The sequence below is a fragment of the Vicugna pacos genome, chromosome 28 (assembly GCF_048564905.1).
Source record: "Vicugna pacos chromosome 28, VicPac4, whole genome shotgun sequence".
NCBI classification, from domain to species: Eukaryota; Metazoa; Chordata; class Mammalia; order Artiodactyla; family Camelidae; genus Vicugna; species Vicugna pacos.
In genome coordinates this window covers 14,072,120-14,098,882 of record NC_133014.1, presented here as the reverse complement: position 1 = coordinate 14,098,882, position 26,763 = coordinate 14,072,120, and the positions used below count along the sequence as shown (strand labels likewise).

The window sequence follows — 26,763 nt, the reverse complement described above, 5'->3', positions numbered from 1 at the left end:
TAGGGAGTAAAGGTCTGCAGGTGTCAGGCAAGAAGCAGTGTGCTCTTATACAAAGATGTGGGCACTGAAGAGACAGACCTTCAGAAGCCTGGAGTCTTCAGGACCCTTTCTTTCTTCACGCTTGACCAAATTCCTGAATTTCCAGCTCAAGTATTGCTTTTTCTTCTAAAACTTTAATCCATCTTAAACTGGATTAAACTGAAGTCTTTTGTCCATAATGCATCCTTTTGCCCTTGATTTTTCTACCTATGTCTACGTCTGTCTCCTGAACAAGCCATTGAGCGTATATTTGGGGACAACTTACAACCTACTCCGTATTTAAGATGAAGCAGAGCTCCCAACAGATGACACGTTAAGATTTAATGATTCGTAAGCTTGTGATCAGCTCTGTAATTAACTCTTAGAAAGTACTTCTCGTGCTGGGACCCGCTAAAGGAGTGGAAGGCGCGGCAGGAGGAGAACTGGAGCCAGCGGCCCGCCGAGCTCAAAGCCCAGCGGTCACGGGCTAGGACAGCTGTCACAGGACTGACAGGCTGCGACGCTGGCTTGGAATCAGCAGGAAAAAGATGTTAGTCAAGGAGAAATATGTTTTCCCAGTCCCTTCCTGAACACCTGGACGGACCTAATTTGATATGATTTATTCAACAGAGTGGGCCGCCTCACAGGCCACAGCTATGGCCGGCGTCCAATATCCGTGACCCCATTAAACCCTCATCAAGTAGAAAGAAATGGGACGGAAGGGGGACCGTGTCGTCTTTTTTTTTTTTTTTTTCTTTATTCCTTTCTGGGCTCCCAGGGTCCAAAGAAAGTGCATATTTGGAAACAACACAAGTAGAGGTCAAATTATGTGCACAAATTAAACACACAGCCCTGGGACACCCTATATAATTTTATGTCCAATTTCTGGCAACCCCGAAGCTCTGGAGGAGGGCCAACGACATGAAAGGGGAAGAGAGATAAACCTGACATTTGTGTGGTTTGCTGTAGCTTTTGTGGAAAACCATCACAGGCTTCATCTTCTTTGACCAGCACAATGATCTTATGAAGCTTTTAGATGGTCAACACGTGCTTTTTTCCAAAAGAAAGAAAGCTAAAGCAAATGCATAGAGATATTAATAACACCTACCATTCAGCAGGTTCTACAGCCTCTCCATCAAACGTCACAAATGACGAGGCTATAATTCAAACTATCACCTTTGACTCCGGGCTTGGGGTATCTACTAAGGATTTAACCTCTTATAATGCCCAAGATTCTAAACTGTATGTTCCAAATGCATGCTTCTGGGAACACGAATGCCATGGGTACATGGAAGATGACAGCATGGAAATTGTTCAGTGGTTTATTCAGTGTAGGGTTTATAGATATTTCATATCTTCTTCTCAAACCCTAACACATTAAAATAATCAAAAGACAAGATAAAGGGGGTTTGTATAAACAAGACACTAGTAGCAAAAAAAATAGTTAAAATTGAGGAAGGTAAAATTAAGAAATTGCACACTTGTGTACACATAAACACATACATGTAAATACTACGGAGACAAAATCCTGTGACTTTTTAGGTGGTGAACAACCCATTTTATACAGTGTAACAATATATAACCATTGTCTAACTACACATTGAAATAACTTGTTCAAAATGATGATCCCCCCCAAAGACCCTGATAAAAGTTGAAATCGAGTTTGGAGGATTCCAGCAAAACTATCAGGTAATTGTACTGCACAGTTGAGACTTTCATCTAAAAGAATTAGCAGCAAGAACAAAATAATTGTACTTTTGACGGACTGGGCTCCGGTTCTTTGGTAAAAGCACCAACATGGCGTGCAATTCATTTCCAACTAATGTTTGAAGAGCCAGCAGAATGAATTACAAACCAACATATGTCGAAACAATAGCTTACTCATTTTCTGTTAAAAAAAAATGAATCGTAAGAACGTAACAAAGAAGTCAACCCTGATGATGGACTAGAACGAGCAATTTATGAAGTTTCCATTGAAAACCGCGCACGTTCACAGCTCCGTAGGCTGTCCAGCTGGAAGAGGAAACCACGCCCGTGCCGGGTTGTGGCAAACCAGCGACCCTCTCCGTTACGCCGTCTTCCAGGAGAAAAGGCACCCACTGTGTGTGTGACTGCTGTTGCATATCCGTCCTGAGCTGGTAGGCTCAAACTACGTGCCATTTGTTTATTCAAAGATGTGTTTCAAGTGACCAGTGTATGTTGGGGGATGTGATAGGTGCAATGCAATAAAAAATAAATAAGACTTGAACCCAGCTTTCTAGGTATGTCTTCCGCACATCATGCAAACGCATTCATTTAAATCGACTGCAACCACCCCCTGTAATTAGCAAGCTTGAAATATGCGCAAAGGGGGTGGCATTCTTTTCTATTATGAACCTTCTTAAATAACGTCAACATAATAACAATGAAAGTAAAATGCCTGTATCGAATAGTTAAAATTAAAATCATTTCATTGGATGAAAGGACAGGGACAGCCGGGCTTTCAGGGTAGCCAGAGAGGAAGGATGAGGCAGCTAGCAATGGCACTGTTGGCATCCAAGGACACAGTCGGCAAGAAGAGAGGAGCAGAGGGACCCGGAGATGCATTCTGTTGGCGTCATTCTTTTAGGCAACTTGAGCTCCGGGATAATGTACAACTGAGACTTAATTGCTTCGCACTTGATTAGAAAGGCCGAGAAAGTTTGAAAATGAGGGCACTGTCCTTCCACGTGCGTATCAACTTTAAAAGCTTCATGGAATATTGCAAGTAATATAGCTCAAGAGACAAAGCTGAAATCCAACCCTGGCTGCTCTCCTTTCTAAACTGGTAAATTGGGGCAAAATACTTATCTTTTTCTAATTTCAAAAATTAGCTACACCATGCTAATAACAGGGAGACCCACAACATGCCAGACACGGTGCAGAGTGCTTTATCCATATCAATTAATTCTTTCTTGCAGAAACCTATAAAGTAGGGCTATTATTAACCCCACTTTACAGATACGGAAACTGAGTCATAATATTTTTAAGGAATTCATCTATGATCGCACGATTAGGAAGTATCAGAGACAAAATGCAGTAACAAGACCTCCGGCCCCTTTGAAGCCCTTATTTTAACCCCTTCAGTAGTTTCAAAAGGAACAATAATGAGATACCACTGCACACATATTGGAGTGGCTAAAATCCAAAACATTAACAATGCCAAAGGCTGACAAGGATGCAGAGCAACGGGAACTCTCATTCGTTGCTAGGGCAAATGCAAAGTGGTACGGCCACTTGGGAAGACAGTTTGCTAGTTTCTTACAAAGCAAAACACAGGCTTGCCGTAGGATCCAGCAATCACATGTGTCACGTGAATTAAAAACTTAGGTTCATGCAAAACTCTACCCACGGATGTTTCTATTAGCTTTACTCATAATTGCTAATGATTGGAAGCAATTAAAATGTCCTTCAGTAAGTGGATGAATAAACAAATTGCAATACATTCATTTAATGAAATATTATTCGGTGCTAAAAGGAAAAGAGCTATTATGCCATAAAAAAAATGCGGAGGAAGTTAAACTGCTTATTGTGAAGTAGAAGGAGGCAATCTGAAAAGGCTACATACTGTGTGATTCCAACTAGGTGATAGATTGAAAAAGGCAAAAGTGTTGAGAAAATAGATTAGAGGGTGCCTGGAGCTTGAGGGGATGGGGAGAGAGATGCACTGGTGGAGCACGCAGCATTTTTACAGTCGGGGAATTATTTTGTATGATACTGTTACGCATTTGTCAAAACCCATGGAATGGATAACATAAAATGTTAGCCCTAATGTAAACTATGGACTAGTTAATAAAAATGTATTCATCAAGTTGTAACAAATCTACCACACTAATGTGAGATGTTAACAATAGGAGGAAATTTGGGGGAAGAATCGAGAGAAGGTCTAAGGGGCTTCCTGCACGTACGTGCCATTGTTCTATAAACGTAAAACTGCTGAGAGAGAAAATTCATTTTATTTTAATTAATTTATTCATTTTAATTGTGAAAATGTCTACATTGTAGTGTTTTGAGTAGTAAGTGAAATAAAATTGTGTAAAATACTAAATCTGATGCCTTGTGACAACTTCGGTGAAGGAAGCTTACAGAGATTGCTGGAAGTTTTTATAATTACCATAAAAGATACTCCCAGACTTTGAAAATCTTTCCAAAATGCACAGATACCCAGTGTCTGCAACTCACTGGAGCTGTGTTTCTTCTACCCCTAAAACAAAATTAAAGGCAATCCCCTCAAGGCATTCTGATCATTAGATGCAAAGTACACTTCAAATATTGGGAGCTGAAAGCTGAGGCTTTTTCTCTTCTGGTCAAATTTATCCTTGTGACATGTTCTCGCTAATTGTTTCCTTGACAGCCCAGCTGTGTTTACTCTGGCTCTCTGGATGGTGATCTTTTCTTGAGCTAACAGTGCTTCATGCGAAAATTTAAAAAAAAAAGTTTACTTTGCACTTAACAAGATCTTCTTCCCAACAATAGAGTAATCCTTGAGAGAAGAGCATTCAGGGGAGTCAGCAGATGAATTTCCCTCTTTTCAAATATGATTGAACATAAATGAATACAAACATTATGTGTCAATCATATCATTACAGTGTTGCGATGGTCACTGAAATGATTGCCCTTCAAAGCTTTGTAACATTGGCAAGGTGTGAACAAAGGACAAGGAAATTAGGCTCTTCTGTAAATAAACATGTAACTCAGCATTACATATAGTATGTGCTCAGCAAAGCCACTCACCAGCATGGAACTATAATTTCTCCCTGAAAATTTTCAGATATTCATTTCATGTTTAGAGGCCATTAGACTTCAAAAAATAAAAATGTATCATTCTCCAAATATTGAAATCTAAAGAGTCCAGTGGGAAGACAACAATTGGAAGCTTTAAAATTGTACTTCTTTTTGTCTCCTGTGAAGAGCTTGCCGTTTAATGAATTTCTTTTGATCATCACCAGATTTTGCGTGCAACGTACCAGAACAGTTTAATGTTCTAGGGGAAATGAGCTAGGCTCTGGGCCCTAGATCTGATGCAGGAAAAACGGGTGTTGGGGTGCGAGGAGGGCCGTGTCCCGGGCTTCGGTGGAGCCCCTGGGACATGCCCCGCCAAGTGTGGGTCCTTGGCTTCGCGCAGGAAAGAATTCAAGAGCGAGCCCCAGTTGAGTGAAGGTAGATTTATTCAAAGAGATACATTGAAAGGCAAGAGAAAGGCCATTAAGTTTGGGGGTTGGGTGCTCAGAGTAAAAGCAGGTACACCCTCCATAGAGAGAGTGCGGGCTGCCTCCGAAGAGGGAGAGAGAGGGCAGTGGTGGCCGCAAGGCACTGTGTTGCCAGTTTTGGCTTGGTGGCTTCATATGCTAATAAGTGGAAGGACCAGTCTAACCAGCCTGGGGAAGGGGCTGGGATTCCCAGGAAGTTGGCCATTTCCCACTCTTTGGCCTTTGGTGGCCTTGGGGCTGCCCTGGTGCCTGTGGGCGTGTTATTCACCATGCTAATACATTACAATAAGCATATAATGAAGCTCAAGACCTACTAGAAGTTAAATCTCCCATCATCTTGAGCCTCAAGGCCTCCTGGGGACTGAATCTTCCACCGTTTTGATGCTAACTGCTGCAGCATCCTTGAGTGGCGGTACCCTGCCCCCTTCCTGTCTCAGAGCCAGTTCTGTCACTCAGCAGGGAGCTTGGTATCTGAAGATGAGCGCAGTTCTTTGCAGGGGTCCTGTCTGGATGCTGAAACTAAAACAAAAATGCTCACTTGTTAAATTCACAATATCCTCAAAGCAGACACAGTTCAGATCCTCAGGGGGAATAAGAAATAGGACAATTCCTAATTCTCAGCGCAAAGAGAAAATTTCCACAAAGATTCTAGTAAGAATATAGATGATTTAATTGAGTGAAAACCATCATCAGTAAAACTGGGAAACAACAAATTCAGAGCGCTGCTTTTCCACGGCGCCCTGCCAGGGGACACTCAGTTTAGACAGTTATACGTGGAGCCAGGACTGTGTGGTCCTGGTGCACTTTTCTTGTGACCTAGCTCAACCCATACTTTATAATGAAGAGTGTCCCAAATAGCAGTGCCCTGATTTTCTTTCTTTATTGTTTTTGGGTTTGGGGGGAATGTGGGGTGGGGAGTAGAGAGGAGACAGAAGTCGTGGGGGTCCTAGGACGTTTTAGAGTTTAATGAAAACTTTGGATCCTCTCCTCCCTCTGTCTCTCTAAATATAGATAAAAATATAATAGAGAGAGAGAGAGAACCAAAGTACTGCAATGTGAATGAAAATACTGCAACGTGAATGAAAATACTGCAACGATATCAGTAAACAGAGAATGCTGAAACCAAGCCATCCGCGGCTGCCCCACCCCCCAGGGAAGACCAGCCCGCAGCCCGGCCTCTGCAGCCACTCAGCACGGTGCCCCCGGAGGGGACAAGAAAGGACAGGACAATGGCCCTAGACAGCTCGGTGCTTGTCAAAGGAACGGATTCAGTGAGCCCAAATGCTTGCTCCCTCCCGTACATAGAAAAGCGCTAAATTCTTTAACTTGAGACGCCTGGTTTTCTTTAGATAACAAGTCATCTTTTATTGTTCCAACTACCTGGTCTTTGCTGTAAAGCTCCTGTATATCCCAGCTCCTCCCCTGCCTCTTCAGAGCAGCCCCTCAGGGCCACCTGAGAGGCCGTCATCCCGGCTCGAGTCCTCCCGCCAAAGAAAAGATAACTCTTCACCTTTAGGCTGCGCATGCTAAGTCCTGGAATTTATCCATGGAGCCTCAAGGAAGCCATGAACCCAAATGGATGAATGTCTAGCAAATTCTTCAGGTCTCTGTGTATGCAGACTACCACCTTTTAGTTTGGGCTGTGGTAGTCATGGTTTTCAGTGAGTGCTAGATTGCCATCTGTCACAAATGTGGAGTCTGTCACGAATACTTCGCTCTTCTTCTGCTTTGGGGGGAGGGTGGGAACCCCAGATGCTGCAGGTTACGCTAGTCATACAACGGATCCAACAGATAATCGTGCTGAAGCATTTGATGTGTATGCTTTGCATGTGTTCTTACAAAATATGTATGGTTTTGGTTGTATGTTTATATTTATGCATGTGATAATTTATGATCATAAGCTTTCACATAGTAATATGTTTTTAATCATCTCTGTTTTGTTGTTTATCTCTAGAAGACCATTGCTCTTAATTTCTTCACATGTCTCTCATGTTAAGCTTTTTTACATATTCCATTTTTTATCTGCGTCCTCCCACACTGATGGGCGCTCATCTGGACTGCTTCTACATCCCAGACCCAAACAGCACTGCAAGGAGCACCCGTGGATGTGCTCTTTATGGGCTAAAGTAAATATCTGTTTGGCTTACATCTTCAAAACAGAAATTCTATTATCATAGAACATACTCATATCAGCTTTGTTCGGGAACCAACAAATTCGTCTCAGTATAAACATACTGGTGGCACTCCCATCAGCAGAGTAGGAAAATTCCAAGACGCCAAGTATTTATTTTCTAGGGTAAACATGAAGCACCAGTTATATGGTTTTGTGCAGAAGTACAGCCGTTGATACATGGCTAACGTCTCAATTTCTAATTTTCACAAGTTCCAAGTTTTAGTTTAATATTTCTACATCACTAGTGTATGGTCCATCGTCTATTTATTATGTGAATAGATGATCAAAACCAGATCTTCTCAGTGTGTAAGTTGACATTGTACTGTGTCACTCACCTGAGGGTTGTAAATTGAATAAGCAATGTGGTGGGCAGGATGATGCCCGCAGTCCTAGGAGCCTATACATATGTGGCGTTAGGTAACAAAGCAGAATGAAGGTGGCCGGTGGAATTAGAGCTGCTAGTTAGCTGATTACAAATTGTGGATTGTACTGTAGATTATCTGGGTGGGTCCAGTGTCATCACAATGGTCCTCAGACATGGAAGAGGAAGGCAGAGGAATCGGCGTCAAAGACGATGTAATGACAGGGCTAGTGTCAGAGGAATACAGTGGAGGAACAATTTAACTGGCCGTGGCAGGCTTTGAAAAGTAAGACAGAGAGCCATGAGCCAGCAGAGAAAGTCAGCCTCCTGAAGCCTTAAAAGGCAAGAAAACTATTCTCCTCGTTGTAGGATGCATACTGGCTTTCTCAGATATTCCCGGCTTAATCTATGGAGCCTGTGAGTATGTTACCTTCCACAGTAAAAGGGATGATTGCAATGAGAGAATCCTAGATTACCTGGGTGAGCCCCATGCAACCACACTAGTCCTTATAAGAGAGAGGTTGAAGGATGAGGGTGTACTCGGTGATGTGACAATGTAATCACTCTACTGAGTAATACGAGGAAGGAGTCCTGAAGGAAAAAATACAGGTCGACTCTAGAAGGTGAAAAAGGCAAGGAAATAGATTCTCCCTCAGAGCCTCCCACATTATCCGACCTGCTGCCGCTTTGACCTTAGCCAAGAGTCTAATTTTGGATTTCCTGACCTCCAGAAGTGTAAGATACTAAATTCGTATCATTTTACGTAAATCAGTTTGTGATTATTTGCAACAGTAACTAATAGGGATTGTGGGACTTGGAAATAGAATGGTGCTGTGCCAAATACCTAAAACTGTGGAAGTGGCTATGGAACTGGGTAATGGGTGGTGTCTGGTAGAAAAGGGAGGAACATAGTAGAGAAAAAATTACTATCTTTGAGAATATCTCCATCATCGTAAACAGACTGTGGGTAGAAATATAAATGATGAATGTGCTGCTGGTAAGGGTTCAGAAGGAAAGGACTCACATGCTATTGGAGACTTGAGGAGAAGTGATTCTTGTTATATAAATAGTGACAGGTTTTGTGATTGTTTCTTTGGTGTGGCAAGGACTCTTGGATTTCTCAGAAACTTTGAATGATCAGTTTAAAATGGGTGACGATTTTGGCATATCTTTATTTTTCAGTTGCGCTACAGAGTAGAATCAAATCCAAGTTCAGCTATTATAAAGCTTGTCTGAGTTGATACATGTTTCCAAATTTGCTGTAAAAGTAAGCGAAAGCTGGCAGAGATACCTTAGCATCTGGGAAATGCTACAGGTTTTGATAATCTGATCAAAGCAATAGATGGTAAATTTCTGAAGAAATGCAAACATGATCTTGTAATCATAAGAGTCCAGCGTCTGAAATAGTTCCTGGCGTCTGGTGGTCAAAAAATATTTATCGAATAAATGTGTGATTAAGTTACCTGCTCTTCCCAGAAACAGCATGTTGTTTCTCATCTTCAAGTGCTTTCTCATCCTGCGTCCTCTGTCAGAGACGGTCTCCGTTTCCTGTGCAGCTCCTGAGCCTCCAACCTCCACTGGATTATTTCTTTGTGTCATGTCAGATGTCCCTTTCCCTGCAGTATTTTTTCCTGTTGCGCTTTATGTAACCATACTATTTGGTGTGCGTTTTATAATATTAACAGTAGCTTTGATTAATATTATCCATTTCTATGTTTGTCTCCTGCAGCACACGGTGATTTTCTCTTGGAGAACAAGCTGCCACATTTAGTTCAATAACCCCAGCGTGTCTGCACAATGGAAAGAACTCAGGGCTCATGAATATGCATGTAAGAAATGAACAAATTTCTATGGAAATGAAAGTGTGGATGGATAAAGACGTAAATACTTGTATATATGAGGGAAGGTAGTTTCTAGCTCCTTCTCCTATTTGTTTTCTGTTTATTGTCATAACTACTTAAATGGTTCCGAGGACTATTCCCATGTTTTAAATTGAGATATGATTGACGTACAACATGGTGTGAGTTTCAGGTACGCGGTGTGTTGCATTAATACAGTTGCGTACTGCGATATGATTCCCACCGTAACATTGGCTAACTCTCCATCACGTCACATAGTTATCACAGAACTATCATTTCCCAAATCTAGTTTCTTAATGACTTTCAGGTTTATAATACAGTATTTTCCTCAGGAGTGAATACAGTTTTTTTTCCCCTTACAGTTGCTATCATTTTTAAACACTCAGAAAATTTTAAAAAGATATGTGCACTTGTCTAAAATCATGGGATTCTTTGGGTGTGTCGTTGGTGATGAGTTGCCCCTGGGACTGATAGGAGTTGATTCTGGAGTCAGATCTTGGACCCAAAATTCATCTTATGCAAGTATGCATTGTTTAGTGCTTCAAAGGTGATACTCCCCAAGCTATCCATAAAACAGCCCTGTCTTAGTCGATTTTGGACTGTTAAAACAGAACAGCATGAACTGAATGGCTTATGAACAACAGAAATGCATTTTTAATCTTCTGGAGACAAGGAAGTCCAAGATCAAGCCACCAGCAGATCCAGAGTCTCGTGGGGACCCACTTCTTCATCTATAGTTGCTGGGCCAACCTCTCACTGTTACGTTCTCACAGCAGAAGGTAAGAAAGCTTCCTGGGGTCTGTCATAGGGGCGTCACTCTCATTCATGTGGGCTCCTGCCTTATAACATAGTCACCTCCCAAAGATCTCACCTCCAGACTTCATCACACGGAAGATTAGGTTCTAACGGAAATTTTGTAGGGAGGGGATACACAAAAATTCAATCTGTGTCAAGCCCCTTGTTTTGTTTTTGTTCTCTGAACTCTACATTTGATAGAATCCTATGACTTAGAAGTAAAAATGCATGCAATAAGTGGGAAAGCTCAGCATAATCAGTGATGATTGGAGAGAAAAGAGTTCCTAAAATTTAAAGGGTAACAGAAAGCAGAACCATGAACCTTGGGACCGCTAATGCAGGCAAACAATCTTGTTTCAATCAGTCCTGAATCATAGTGTGGCAGCTTAGAAATTTATAATAACTGTTATAAAGGAGACAACAATGCACAATTAAACTGTTTACAAAAATATTAAGGAACAATCTTACCAATGAAAGTGAAAAACTTAAGCAGGGTATCATTTTAATGTTATAAAAGATACTGCTCAATATAGTCCCACTAAACATTATTTAACTGAGTAAATATCAACTAATTAGAATTATACATTAACTTGTAGATTTTTGCTTGTTAGAGATGCAAGTTATTTCCACCCTGTAAAAAATAATGACCCTGAATACCATGACTTTGTTCCCTCTACGACATTGACAAGTCTTGAATGTAACTTAGCAGTCATTCTAACATTATTTAGACATTTGCCAACATTTCGAATGCTCTTTGAGCCGCCAGCCTTTCCATCTTATTGGTCCCCTCAAATAATGAGTATGGGAAAATATTTATCATGTATTTTATGTATTTGTATGTGTCATTTTTTTAATTAAAAAAAATCATACTTCAACGAAGTTAGTATAGTGTGTCCTACATCAAAACATGGTTTTATGGAAACAATTGAGTGGTTGAAGTGAATTTATCATGGCTCCAAAACCTTGCCAAGATATTTCACTTCTGTGGTTCTAGTCTTTCCTATCATGTGACAAAGAGGCTGGATTAGATAGTGAGGGTCTTCTATGATTTTAGCATGCCAAGAGCCAGTTGGTTTTTATTTGGAGAACATCCTGCCTTATAAAAGAAAACCCAAGATAAAGAAAAATCTCTCAATTCAGATCAATGAGAGACTGAGGAAACAGCATTCAGTCTCCTGCCTCATCCTTCAACCCTCAGGGTCAATTAACTATAAATATATGTGGTCTGTCTCATTGATGCCTGCTAGGGACACATGCTACGCTTTCTACATTAAACCCTGCCGCTTTCACTCTGCCACCTCTGGTCAACCCTTTCCTCTGATTAAATATCCCACAGAGGTTTTCCCTGTCTTCCATCCTTTAAACGTCATCTCTGCGCCCTTACTGGAAAAAATAAAATAATGCTTTCTGCTCCGTGATACTGTTTCTGCAAATTTAATAGGGAGAGACTTGCTTTGTAAATGGAAAGTTAATATTTGATGTCCATCAGATGGACATCCAAGGTTCTGAAAGATTCCTCTGTTCCTAATCAAGCCGCATCTTCTCTGGAGGCGCCTTTGCCTTCTGTACGGCATTTGGTGCGCACCTCAGATTAGGGTCTTGGCACCAGAGCTAACAGCCTGTACCCTAGACGTTATCCTAGTGTAGGAACAATGTCTGGTGCAGAACCAGAGAACACCAAGCTCTCAAAAACCAGTCACACAAAAGGCTAAGGACTTCCAATCCGGGAATCCTTTCCCCTCTTTTTACTGTGATGTTTTCCCACTCCTCTGCCCTCCCCCGAGTCTCTGCCACATGCAAGTGATGCTGGCTAACTCCTTTGCTGTAGCAAGCTCTAAATAAATAGTTTGTTTGTTTTCATTAGTGTAGGCTTTATTTCAACATAACTCAAGGTGAAAGAGGAGGAAAGGCATCTTCAATGAGAAGTTATCATTCGAAACTAAGTTCAAAGGCTTGAAAAGGAGAGTTTGGTGAAGGGCACACTGTCTGCTGGACTGGCTGCTTGGATTGAAGAGAAGTTGTGTAAATAACCCAAGGGTTTTCTGTGAAAGGACAAGGAGTGGGTGTGAAAGATGTCCAAGAGAAAAGTAAAAAGAAAGCCTGCTTTCAAATCCACAGCGCTGTATTTGAGGAACTCATTATCCAAAATGATGCTTTTATGTGTAAATAGCTCCTGCAACTTCAAGGCTGCCAGAGTTACAGAGGGGAAAAGTGGACTGTCCCTTACCCATAAGGTAGCTGGCAAGAGGATGCTACGTACAACACAGGCAACAAGTCCTATAACTTACACAGTGAGTTTCAGTTCACTCATAATTTCTATGGCTTTAGACAGTCACATCCTTTCCCTGGACACAGATTTCTTATGAGCAAAATGAAGAGGTTTAAGTGGATTGCTAAGAGTATTTTTGCCATATGTAAATCTAACCGTAAGAGTTCATAGTTGTTACCGGAGATTAGGTCCTTGTCTCACAAAGGAGAAAATTCAAGAGCGAGCCACAGTAGAGGGAAAGCAGATTTATTCAGGGAGGTGCAGACTCCATAGACAGGGTGTGGGCTGTCTCAGAAGTCAAGAGAGGTGCCCCACGGTGTGGCGGTGGTTAGTTTTTATGGGCTGGAAGATTCCACATGCTATCAAGTGAGAGGGCTATTCCAGCTGTTTTGGGGAAGGGGTGGGATTTCCAGGAATGGGGTCCTTGCTCACTTTGGGGCCTTTTGGTCATCCGGGGACCTGTCATGGTGCTGAGGGTGTGTCTTTTAGCATGCTAATGTATTACAGTGAGCCTCTGTGGCTCCAGCTCTGTTGGAAGTTGAATATTCCACCATCTTGGGCCAAGTTGGTTCTAACCAGTTTATGTCCTACCCTCAATTGCTCTGTTATTTTTTCAGTGGTCATGTTCCGCCCACTTCCCGCCTGTCTCATAGTGCCTCCATTGCATGATATGTGATGAAGCATCAAGAGTTTCTGTAGTTACTGTTCTCTCAAAAATCTATTTATGACCTTTAGTGAAGTCAGTTTGAGACAACCACATTTTGCTCTAAATGAAAGTGCATATATCAGATAGAAAAAATAGTGAAATTTTTATAGTGTTCCTTTTCTAACTCAGAAAGCAAAGTAATTGGCAGGCAGTCCAATTATTTTCATATTGAAAGTTTGAGTTGGCACACAAAACCCTCACTAGAATTTCTAAATTCTTTGGAGCTCAACTTTACTCTCCAATCCTCGTTCCCTGACTTAACGATGGGTTTTCTTTTCTTTTTTTCTCTCTGAATTCTCTATTCAAATGTTAAGTACAGCAATCAAGTCAGCTAAAGCACTGAGAATACAGTCTTATGGAATCCAGTATTCCCTAAATATGAAGCTACACACTGATAATGCTGCCTGAGTGTAATATACGAAGCATAAATTTGCTAGATACATTTACCATTTTCAAACATAACTCACATTCAGGGCTCTTTAGTGTAGGAGTTTGTGTACTTGAGTCTTTCCTTTACAGGATCATTCTGAATAAAGTGCCGATTTCTTTAGCTCCATATGGAAATATTACAACAATAGAATTAAAATGATTTGGTTTGTTTATTTTTTATTAGCAACAGATTGCAAAACTGATGATCTTCCATTTGGAATGCAGAATTCCTTTCTTTCCAAATTCAGGACACTAGGATGAGAACAGTTTTTCTAACTGCAAAGAAAACATTTAAACATTTAATCTCTGTGAAAGTTAACATGCAGCCCTGGACTTCCTAATTTTATTTTATTTCTTAGCTCTTCTCTTTTAGTTCCCTCAGGCTCAGCCTGAAAATTGTTTACCAACCGCTGCTTACAATTACAATCACTGTATATTTTAATACCGTAATGAAGAAACAAAATTGACATTGCCCAAGGTCTGGATTTATGTCAGAATATGCCAGAAGGGTCACATTTCACTGGGATTCAGTGAAAGAATTCAGTGGAAGGATTCAGTTCCTCAACTGTTTCTCTGTTCTCTTTTCCTCTCTTCTAAACATGCCCTGAATCAGACTAATGACTGCCAAATAGAGAAATGTGCCTAGACACCTGGGTGGAGGGTCAGAGGATCAGGAGATTATGCCATGTTATGCCACAGGAAACTGAGGGAAGTAAGGGACTTAGTCAAAACCAAATCCAGCAAAATTTTCTTTCATTAAATAAATATTCATTGCCAAATACACAGGAGTCAGGCACCAGAGATGTTAAATGTGCAAGTGGTGAGCAACGCTAATTAGATCTCTGTCTTCAGGAAGTTTAGAGCCTAGTGGGAGAAACAGATGCTGTATCTGTCTGTTTGTCTGTCTGTCTGTCTGTCTGTCTATCTATCTATCTATCAATCTATCTATCTATCTATCTATCTATCTATCTTTCCTTGATCCTAGTCAATCACCACCCTATTAAGTCTGCTTCAGTTTACAGCAAAATTGTATGGGGTCACTGATTCCCTCTATTTTCATTTCCTATTCATCCCACCCCAGTCTCATTCTTATCCCTAGGACAGCTAATGTTCTTCCTTTTTTTTTTTAAACCAATGACTTCCATATAATCAAATGCAATGAATTTTTTTCTCATTTTTACCTTAATCTACTAGCAGAATTTCCTCTTACTTTAAATATGGTCTTTCCTGAACACCAGGATTGATCAATCTGTCTATCCTTCTATCTATCTAGGCTCTGACCTTTAAAGATGTTAACACTTTCGCACTTGCATAAAGATAGCAAGTTGCAGAATAGAAGACAACGTTTGTTTTGTTGGAGGTTTTACAGGGCACCATGACCTGACCCTCATGGACAGCTACAAGAACAAAGGATTCTGACACCAAGATGCTTGCAACAACCAACCACACTTCCCTCCCCTTTTTAGTATAAAAAGAGCCTAAATTCTGACTTAAGTAAGATGGTCCTCCAGGGCATTAGTCTGTCATCTTGGTTTGCTGGCTTTCCGAATAACGTCGCTGTTGCTTGCCCCAACACTTCGGTCTCACAATTTATTGCTCTGTCGTGAGGCGAGCAAAATGAATTTGACTCGGTAACACTTTATTCTGTCTTCTGAGGGAATTTCTAAGAAACACAGTGCAGGGTAACTTTAACCAAATATATATATTCGTTATACTTTTTCTGATCTTCTATTCTAAAACTCTGTGTAAGACACAGCCTGTTGGTACGAGCTTGGGAGAAGAGAAGTTTTAAGGATGTCCCTTTAGTTCTTTCCTTTCAAGTCTAGAGGAAATGCTAGTCAGGCTCTCTTTTCTTTTCCCCAGCTCACACTATCCCTTCTCAGCTCTCTAGCACCGAAAAACAAAACAAAACAAAACAAATTAAAAAAAAAAAGACTCACAAATAAAAAAAATCTCCAACTTACATCTTCAGATCTCAAAGAAAGAAGGTAAGAGAATAAAGACAGGAAGAAGAATTTTAACCTTCCTTCATTTTTCTCAAAATTTGGTTCTATGCTGCCTCCTGTGTGTTACTGATAATTAGAAGAAACTAACCCTGAATATGCTGACGTGCGAGGCAAAAGGAGTTGCACACGCTTCGGGGAAATTGTTTGATTCTCTCTCAAGGTTTTAGATGAACAAGTTAAAGATGTTGGAAATAGAACTGCCCATAGGCAGAAGGATGTGTTTAGTTTCCCTAAGCTAAGCCTGTTTGCAGTTAACGGATCTCAGGTGTTGAAAAATAAGGGCAGTGTATTTGAAAGCATTGTATATCCATCCTCAGCACCTTCCAACTACACGTCACAGGCTAGCCCTCTGCTCATTGGTGACTGTAACTGCAGCTACAACTATAACCCATGAGTAGACGGATTAAATCTACTTACTTAAATTGAAAAGAAATGTTTACAAAGCAAGTGGATTGTTCATCTTCACTTACCCTTAATAAAATGTCTTTATAGGTGACTCTGTTCTCTGCCTCTCATTTTAGACTATGGATGTAACAAAGCATTAAGCTTTAAAACTGGAAAACCTTAACGCCATCCAATTCAGCTATTGATATGTGGCTGCTGAAAATTTTATACTGTTTTTCCTAAGTATGTTGTTTTCATGCTGTGATTAATCCATGAATTGGATGCCTGAAAGTGATCTGAAGGAGAAAAGAGAAATGCACACTCAGTTACTACCTAATGATTACTTTTGACATAAGTACTTATATAATTTTTTATCTTCTTATTTTGTATCCAAATGTTTGAAGATAAGGAAAATGTTATTTATACTAAACTTAATTTCAGAGCTCCAAATTTGACAGCTTTTGACAGTTCTTAAATGTTTTTTAAGCTGTGATAGATGAGGATACAAGAGAAAGAACTGAAATTAGTAGGAGTAATTGAATCAACACATCACAATAAATTCACTGACAGAGTCATCACAAAATGCAGGGACTGCCAACCCTGGTAGGAGGCGGTTGACTTGTTGATTAGTTGACTTAATTTATTGCAGAAAAGTTTCTTTTTCTCTCTGTTTAACACAAAGAACAAATTCCCCAGCCTGATCATTTTGGTGTAGCGATTTTGCTTACTTTTCAGCCTCCTATTTTAATATTAAAACTATTCTTCTAGTAAGCAGTAGCATCTAATTAAGGTCTCCGAATGTTTTAAAGCTTTATGATTCAAGAAGTCAACTGGGGCATGAGTAATAGGTTATAGGCAGCCTGGGATTTCAGTCTAATGGAAACATATGTAAGACAGCGACAAGGGAGGTGCAGATCACTCAGACTCGACAGCAGTGAGCGTGGAACATATGTCCAATGCCGAGCTATCTGCTAATTTCATTGTCACATAAACATCCAAATATTTGAACACTTCTTACCAAAAAAAAAATTATCTAGGCCAAATTTGGTTTCAGAGTTCTAAAGGTAATAGCTTTTGACATTGTCCTTAAATGTTTTCAAGCAGCAAAAGATGAGGATATAGAAGTACCTCAATCATTAGGGCCAACTGAATCTCTTGTTTACAACAGTTCTCAGGGTCCTTGTCGAGAGCAGCGTTGTTAGCTGAGTTGCATTCTGATCGAAGATTCAGATAAACCTTCCTCAAATGTTGATTGCTAAAGAACTGCAGATTTTTTTTTTCATTGAAGAATCATAAGATCCTTAAAGAAGAGTATTCTCTTCTTAAATGATGATATTCTGGATCCACCACTCATCTATATGCTTAAGCATTAAGAGTAGTGAACTTGTCAGGTATAACACAGATTTTTGGTGACGATGTAAGAAATACCTTTTCAAAAACCTCAGACGTTTTAGACTCTGTTCTGTGTTCTAAAAGAACAAATCTTAGAAGGATAGAAACTCAAGTTTGGAAAGGCAATATGTTCTCTAATAAAGGACAGTTTTTGGAATCTAACAGCCCTAAATTCATGTGTCTGCCTGAAGTCTTTGAATCTCTATGACCATGGAAACATTATTTACATACCGTGAGACTTCATTTGTCTCACAGATAGAGCAAAACTTATAATAGCAACTTTAAATGGTTATGATGAGGGATAAAGATGTTCAGATAAGTGGAGTTCCTGTTGTTCACAAAGCAAACGCTCCAAACTTGTTGTGTTGTTGGTGCTGCTTTTATTGTTAATGTCCTTTAATTTCCATTCCATTCACCCACCTGTGGAGGCTCGTATGCATAGTGCAATCCTACAGCCGGTCACCTCTGCAATCTCCCCACCCAGGGGCCCTCAGCATCTGATACAACTTCTCCAGTATGAATAAAGCCATCCAGTGCATGGAAATTGTGTTGAAATAGGATATAGTGAAAAAAAATCATTTCTACATAAGCCACAATATGTATTGTCTAGACCAGAGTATGAAGAATAACCTGAAAATGTGCCAGCGTTTCCCGACCTTGAGCAAATGATGCACTTCACGTTTTCAGAATGGGAAGAGGAAGATAAATCCGCCTTGGGAGAAAGTCCTCTGAATCTAAATGAATTTATAAAATAAAGAGAACAGGAATATGTCTTTCACCATGTGTCAGAAATTAGTAAAAATATAATAAAATGTGCTAGGTGCAAATATAACACTATATACTTTTTTTCTAGATTATGGTTGACCGTTGCCTCCCAAATAAAAAATAAATGCCTCTTGGACAAGCCTGAGTTTCCTCCCTTTATACTTGGAGTGTCTACATTTCTCTTCTTTACTGACAATTTCTCAAATGCTCAGGGTAGAGATATTGACTTTCATTGGAGAGAGTGCTAATCATTACCTAGTTTTGGAGTGAATCCAAGGCTATAAATTAGAGCAGGCTAACAGCTATGGTTGACTTGTAATGCTGAGCTGGGAGATTAAAAACCGACATGCAAAAATAACCTTGACTCTATTGGATAGGAAATAAACCTGGAAACCAAATGAAGTGGCCTCAAAAGTAAAGCCTGGTTAATAAAGGGATGAAGAGAGAGCCAGTAAGAGGAAAGCAAAGAGCTTGGTTTAAAAAAAAAAGTGGAAAACAGTTGCATTACATTGTTATTTTTGCATTTATTTCTCAAATATTTATTATCTGCCCTGGGCAAAAAAAAATATATATATATATATATATATATATATATATATATATATATATATACACACATAAAACATTAAAGTATTTCCTTTTTCTCAAAAAATGAAGCTTTGGAGGGAAACACATGCAAGGAAAGACAACGATGAAATACAGTACTTGCTGTAAATTAGATGTGAGCAAGCTGATTCAGGAAGTAACACTGCATGGCTAAATCAGGCGTGGTTTTATAGATGGTGAGGAATTAGAAATGGATATTGGGAAGGTACGTCATATACAAAGCACAAAAGAAATCACTTCAGAATGAGAGAAGAGCACATGAGAAGGTTAGCAGTTATGCTCAGTGAGCAGTTTCTATGACCGGATGCAGGGTGCCTGCAGAACGAGGAAGTCTTGGCCAGTCAAGTGGTTTGGAACATGACTGGGAACAATGCTATGTGTAATGATATGTAAATTGCAAGTAAAGAAAAGATTGAAGAGACGTGAAATATATCAGGATATAGATCTGGGGACACGCCTAAGAACAGAATAGTAGACTGCCTTGATTTTGGAAGTCTTATCTAGTCTTGAAGATGTAGACACGCTGTTTTCAATAGATAAATGGACAGATAAATAATTATAAAGACCTAGCCAAGCATGGAGGCAAGGGAAGAGAGCTCCAAGTGTCAAAAATAGAAAAGGAATCCACAGCTTAGAAGTGAGTGTGTTAATGCCTCGATGGGCAGCAATGAAGGCGACAGATGCTGGCTTGGAACTGGACATTCTGCCTGGAAAGCTGGAACCTGGGAAACACTAGTCGAATCTGGAAAACTTGTACAACAGCACAGAGGATGCACACTGGCCAGTGGGGTCTAGGGTGGAGCACAGCAGGACATGAAGGAAAGAAATCAGAGTCTCAGTCTATAGCACATACAATTATGTGCCCTAAATTGGTACAGGACTTGAAAAACCAGGAATTCATAAAGACGGTTATTAAAGTCAAGTCAAAAGAGGTAACACTACCCAAATTATTCTATGAGACTTCTATAACCATGATAGCGAAACAGAGATAAGATAGTGAAAGTTAAAGAAAGGCTAATCTCTAATAGAAAGACATTTGCACAAATTATTATTAATTTTATCTTAAAGTACATTAAAAAACATGGCAAAGTAGAGTTCAACTCAGAAATACAAAGGTACTGGGAAACAGAAGTTACCCATAGATGTCATAATTATCAAATTTTAAAAGAATAGACTCTCATGGAAAATGCAACTACAAAAATGCAGTATGACACTGAACCCAGAAACAGGCACATGCATATTTGGGAACTACTTTGTAGAGAATTTTTCCAAAATCTGTAAAACTGTGTGCACTTACTCCACCATATTTCAATGATATGTCCAATTAACTATAAATTTATGTAATCCTTGTTCATATATGCAGAGTTCTTTTTTTCACCATTGTTTATAATAAAAGTGAAGACTAACAGACAGTTCTGTTCAAATGGGAAAATAAAAGCACATGTGCTATTTCACATCGCGGAAGATCTTAAAACAGTTAAAAGCAATGAATTTGAAATACATTGATAAATCTCAAAAATGCACGGACAAGTAAGAGCTAAGTTGTAAAATCACACATGTAGTATTTGACGCCTAACACTTTAAAATTTCCAAGACCGTAGTAGTTTTATAAGCCTCCTATATGTACTAAATATAGCAACATATAGATTAGAGCTATATGCAAAATGTTCATGCATGTCCTCTTTGTACGGAAGAATGGAAAAAGCATTGGAGAGCTTTATAAAATGGAATTCAATATTCATCACCTTTATTTATTTACAAAAATGAGACAAGTACCATAAAAAATCTGATTCTGGAATGGTGAGTGTATAACTTTGCCCTCTATTTTTCTCTGTATACTTTTCTTAAAAGTATTCTCTTAAAATTAAAACAAGATAAGAAACAAAAACATCAATGTGAGGTGCAAGTAAAAACTGATGGAAAGGACTCCATGTTGGAAGTTGTAGCAACGACCGAGGTAAAGACTTGAACTCCCCAGGCAGTTTGGGATTTGTAAGTAGCGGGGGATGATTTGAAGACACTTTGTCAGTCCAAATAAGAGAGTGTGGTGCCTGATGTGAGGTGGATGTTCAGGGAAAATAGGCAATTGGATAGATGGATGGTGAGAAAATTGAAGAAAAAGGTTAAATCCTCCTATTAATATGTAGGTCGGATGTTGTCTTTGGACCCAAATTACAATATGCCAGAGCCTTAGAGCAGAAAGGAACCTTAGAAAAGAACTATCTCAAGTCCTGCGGAATAATAATAAGCAAATAACATAGATTGCAGAAAGAAGAACAGCAGGTGTACGGAGGAAAGCCACGCATCTCATGTATGAAAATCTAACGTGTGTGTACGTGCATGTGTACAAGTGTGTATGTAAGTATCATTTTATTCAACTGAAATTCACATAACATAGAATTAACCATTTTAAAGTTTAAAATTCTATACCATTTACTACCTTCACACTATTGGACAGCCATCCCCTCTATCAAGATCCACAAATATTTTCATTACCTTTAAAGAAATCCCCATGCCCATTGAGCAGTCACTCTCTCTTCTGTACTCCTCACCCCTCGCAACTAGCAATCTGCTTTCTGTCTTCATGGACACACCTAATCTAGATATTTCACACAAATGGACTTACATGATATGCAATCTTATGTCTGCCTTCTTTCACTAAGCATAATGTTTTCAAGTTTCACCCAAGTCAATGCATCATTGCCTCAGCATTTCATCCTCTTTATGGCTGAATAGAATTTGATTGTGTAGATATACTAAATTTTATTTATTCATTCATCAGCTGATAGGCATTTGGAATGTTTCCACCTTCTGCTGGTGTAAATAGTGTCGCTATGAACATGTGTGTGCGAGGTTTGAACACCTGTTTTTAATTCTTCCGGGTACATATCGAGAAAGGAAGGCAGGTGGCCTGTTCTATTCTTCTAACTTCCTGGGAAATCAATTAATGCTATCTGTTAAGAGAAACACAGTTTATCTACCGGATTTCTTTAGCACCGTGTCTCTGGCTAAAGTATTACTTGTAGTAAATTAACCCAGAATCTATAAATACTTTCTGAGACAAGAGCTACATTTGAAATTCTTTCTTCAAGCTAGCCTTTGAAATAATATGCAAGCTGCATACAGATTTTTCAAGACTGTGCTTAACAAATGCAGGTCACTGTTCAGTTCCCCACCCTTGTCTCCCTGACACACACACACACACACACACACATGCAACCCGCATGACCCTTTAACTCAAAGTAATAGAATTTCTTCCTCTATTAATATAACTAAGACTCCATTCCCAAGACAAAGAATGGTATTAAACTTGAAACCTTCTCTGCCTTACTTGAAATCATAGGTAAGTTATCTCATTACATTATTTAACTTCTGTCTAGAAGACTCCTCGGTATATTTTCAAAAGCTACACGTACCCCTTAGTGTAAGTACCTCTGAAGGTACTTGTTATATTTTCATTGTTTCAGTCATAAGTTGCCAAAAATATTATTTGAATATAATGATTGCTGAATAATGATTTATTAAATGAGTAATACCTCTCTAAACATTAATACAATGTAATACAGTAATAAAAAGCCTCAGACTAAAACTCAAACTTTGTTGTTTATCTATTTTATATATAGTAGCTGGTATCTGCAAATCTCAAACTCCCGACTTACTGTACAGCACAGGGAACTATATTCAATATCCCGTAGTAACCTACAATGGGAAAGGAAACAAAAATGAATATATGTGTGTATACGTATGACTGAACTATTATGCCGCACACCAGAAACTGACACAGCATTGTAAACTGACTAGACTCCAGTTTAAAAAACAAAAAAACAAAAAAACATTTGCCACCAACTCTGACTGACATTTTAGGAAGCATCTTAAAATAGAAAAAAGACAATCGGAAGTAAGACTTTTCTTTTCGTAGAGGTTAGGAAGTAGCCCATGTCGACAGACACTTTATAATATCATTTTCAAGGTTCCTCACTTTTAATCGTACACCTTTCACTGTGGACCTAAAACCCTACACTTCCCCACTTCACACTTGAAGTTAAATGACCCCCATACCTTTCCTGGTCATCTTTCATTTGAGATGTTATTTCTCCAAATAAGTTTTCATACAGGCAGTAAATAGACAGGTAGATAGATGATAGATTAGATAGATAGATAGACAGACAGACAGATAGACAGACAGACAGAGGAAGGAAGGGAGGAAACATGCTTCTCACAATAGGGGCTTTCAAAGACAGCAGGGCAGCTTAGGAATTCGGTGCACAGCACCAAGATGGTTTCTTTCCTTCTTGTAGCATCTGTTGTAGTGGAAATTTTAAACTTTTTGTTTTTTTCAGATTTCCTAATTGTAAAAATCCTTGGGATCGCTTCTTGACCCAGTGGAAGGCTCATGAACTCCAATACCTGCTTCCGGGTTTGATGTATTCCTTTCCGCTCTGAGAAGTCACCACCTCGAGAGGGTTTCTCTCCATTCAGTCCCTGAGAGTCTGCGGAGACACCCTCCCGGGCTGAGAGCACCTCATCTCGATGGGTCCCAGCTGCACTCAGTCCTCTCGGATGAGGTGACGTCCTCCTTTGGTCGGTTCCTTCCCGGGGCTTCCATCAGACCTCATCTTTGTTTTCCACGTATTTCTTTGGTTTCATCTTCTTGCAGACGGCAGCTTTCTCGTTAAAGCATTTTTGTCATTACCTTGTTTTTAATCCTCTAAAGAAACATCAAACTCTACCTTTGAGATGCACAAAGACCTTCTCCTTCCGCAGTCCATCTTTTTTTTTCTGTGCAGAGTTGGTGGATCGCTTCCCTATGCCTTTTAAATTGGCTTAGATTCAGCTGCGTTGCTGCTGTAGAATTTACCTCTCCTTGCTCCCTAAACCTTTTTCTATCATCTTGATAAATGGTGACTGTATTTGTGATTTGGGGTCATGCCAACAGCCAGGAGTCCTCGCTGCTACAGAGAGAGGCTGCAACAGTGCCCATGCAAAGACACATTAATAATCAATGGGGAAACTTAACGACTGTTCCATGACCCTTTTTTTGTTAAAATGTTAAAAACACTGTTAATTATAAATATACAGGAGAATAAAAATAGCAAAACTAATATTTATGTATTACCCCATAATTTAAAACATTAGAAACATTGATAATGAAAATGTTTTACCATCAGCCTTCTGTATCCTTGGGTTTTGCATCTGTAATTCAACCAACCGCGGACCAAAAATATTCCAAAAAAAATTAGAACTTTCCAAAACGCAAAACTTGAATTTACTGCACACCAGCCATGATTTGTATAGCATTTACCCTGCATTATAAGTAATCTAGAGATGATTTAAAGTATCCAAGAGGATGTGCATGGGTTATATGCAAATAGTGTGCCATTTTATATAAGGGACTTTGATCAAGCCCGAATTTTGTATTCTTTTCAAAACCTCTCTCTGTTCGTAGATGACTGATCTTGTGTTAAGTGCACTCCAGTTTTCTCATTTTAATACTGTCATTCAGTGATTCTTGCACTGAAGGATTATGATACAGTTTGGGAATGCTGGTGGTCATTGACCGGACACAGGTGTGGCACATGGTCCATGTGTCCTAAGTAACAAGCCTATTACATTTTAAGTCATCTTTCTCCCCTCCTCTCCCCTTCTTATTCTCCCTAATGTTCTAACGTCAGTGTATTTAGCTTTGTTGTTTTATATCAAATAGATCGCTACTGTTTTAAAGTAACAAAAAGTCAGCTTAAATGTGCTTAACACTAAACAAGCTTTTATTTTCATCCAATAATTGGAAACATAGTATTACATTAGATTTCAGGTTACTGGCTGCGCATTTCTAGTTCTTCTCTGTGCACTGGTGCTACCCGTGTTCCTCTGGTGGATCTAAGACGACTGCCAGGAGACAGAATGTCAATTCTTCCCCAGTTGTGTCTAGGGATGCAGTTCACTGGGGGAAGAGAGAAACAAGTCCCTTCTGTCTTTTCCCGAAGAACCGAACATTTTTATTCCTAGAAGCTTCTGGTCAAACTCTTCTCATGTCTCAGTGGCTCATGTTAGTTTTACTGTTACTGATGATGGAGAAGAGGACACAGTGGGTAGCTCCGTCTAATTAGGACTCACCCCTGGAGGTAGTTTAAGTAAGTGGAGTTGCTGTTTCCACCAGTCCCCCAACAGCAACAAATCTGCCATCATCGGGTGGCTGCTGCTGCCAATGTCAGAACCATCCATAGCCATCCTGCAATCAGATTGTCTCTGTCCCTGCCGTCGCCTTAATCACAATGCAGCACACAGGAGGCAGGGTGGACTGGCTCCTGGAGGGCCACTCATAATGTCCATTCTCCCCTGCTTCTGAAATGTAAAGCCTTATTGCAGTATATTACCACAGGGGCGTAAAGGAAGTTCTTAAATTACTCAGAATGAAGTGTACACCCACATACTCTGTTATGCCTCGAAATCTCCTTTCTCCTTAGTGTAATAATAATAATTTCAATATTAATGATACTGGAGGAATGAAGGTTTCAGTTTTACCTGTCCCCACATCTTCATCTGACATTTATTCTTCCTAGTACTCACACGTACACACACACACACACACACACACACACACTCCTACAAATGTGTCTTAATATTAGTAGCATAATACAATATCATACTATCATTGACTTTAGGAACTTGTATTTTCTGAACCTTTCAGAGCAATGAAATCACTAAAGGATTATGAAAAAATACCTTTTCCATTTTAATACAAGTTAAATCTTATAAAAATATTATAATCCTCCAGTAAAGGAAAGACACACCTGTTACGAGCTGTTTTCAACTACCATTCATTTCCTGCTCATCTTCCTTTTGTTTAACCATAAGTTTTGGCCTTTGTTATTTGCGATAATAAAATCAATTTGGTTCAACAATAAGTCAAAGAAACCGTAAATATTTTTTAAAAGGTTAGTCTAAAATAACACTGAGAGAACAATTCCTTGCCTACTGTAATTTCTTGCTTGGCTGCACAACAATTTTCTGCCAACAACTGAACGGGTTGGGGAGCTAAAATATTTCTGGGGTGGCTCATACACCTAAATTCATCATTTTCTTAAAGTTACTTTTGCATTATCCACGGAATTGTTATTTTCTGTTCTTGGTAGATAGTCTTTCTGGACATTTTATTTTCTGAAGGTAGTAAATTAAAACACACGCAAACACACACGCACAAATCAGAAAGAAGTCTACACAATTTTTGCCCTCTTAAAAAAATGTTTAATCTCCACTGCAAACAATGAATTTAATAATACTCCTGAATTCATAATATGTTATCATAACCTGTACACCTAAGATTTCTTTCTTGGTCTATTTTATGTTATTTTTCTTTTTATTCTCTGCCCTAATCCATCCACTTCCCTCTCATAGGAACCAATTCTAATGTTTTTGATGATTGCTTCTTTACTTCTTAAATATTATGTATTTTATGATCTGAAAATATATCTAGCTCCTGGCTTCTGTCTGTTGTCGGGTAGCTCCTTGTGAGCACATCTTACATAATTGCCTCCTTACGCTGGAAGCATAGGCTGTCTTCATCTCTCACTTCCGCAGCCAATGTGACGCAGATGCCTTGATGATGGAAATATACGTGGGAAATGCATGTCACTTTGCATGTGACATAACGTGCTTCGCTTCACTAAGTATAGCCAAGTTGCTCCCCAGAATTCCTGCACCCCAGTGTGCTCTAAATTGCCAGTCTACTCCACACCAACATTTGCCGTTACAGTTTTCTCTATTTTTGCCCT

General features: G+C 39.4%; 1 pseudogene across 1 annotated transcript in view; it reads right to left on the bottom strand.

The window, feature by feature from the left end:
- Positions 1-359: 359 nt before the first annotated feature.
- Positions 360-26,763, bottom strand: part of LOC102524672 (large ribosomal subunit protein uL16-like) — a 50,354-nt pseudogene continuing 23,950 nt past the window's right edge. The window contains exon 2 of the transcript XR_012065257.1: positions 360-545. The product of XR_012065257.1 is annotated as a large ribosomal subunit protein uL16-like (transcript). The remainder of the gene's footprint in view (positions 546-26,763) is intronic.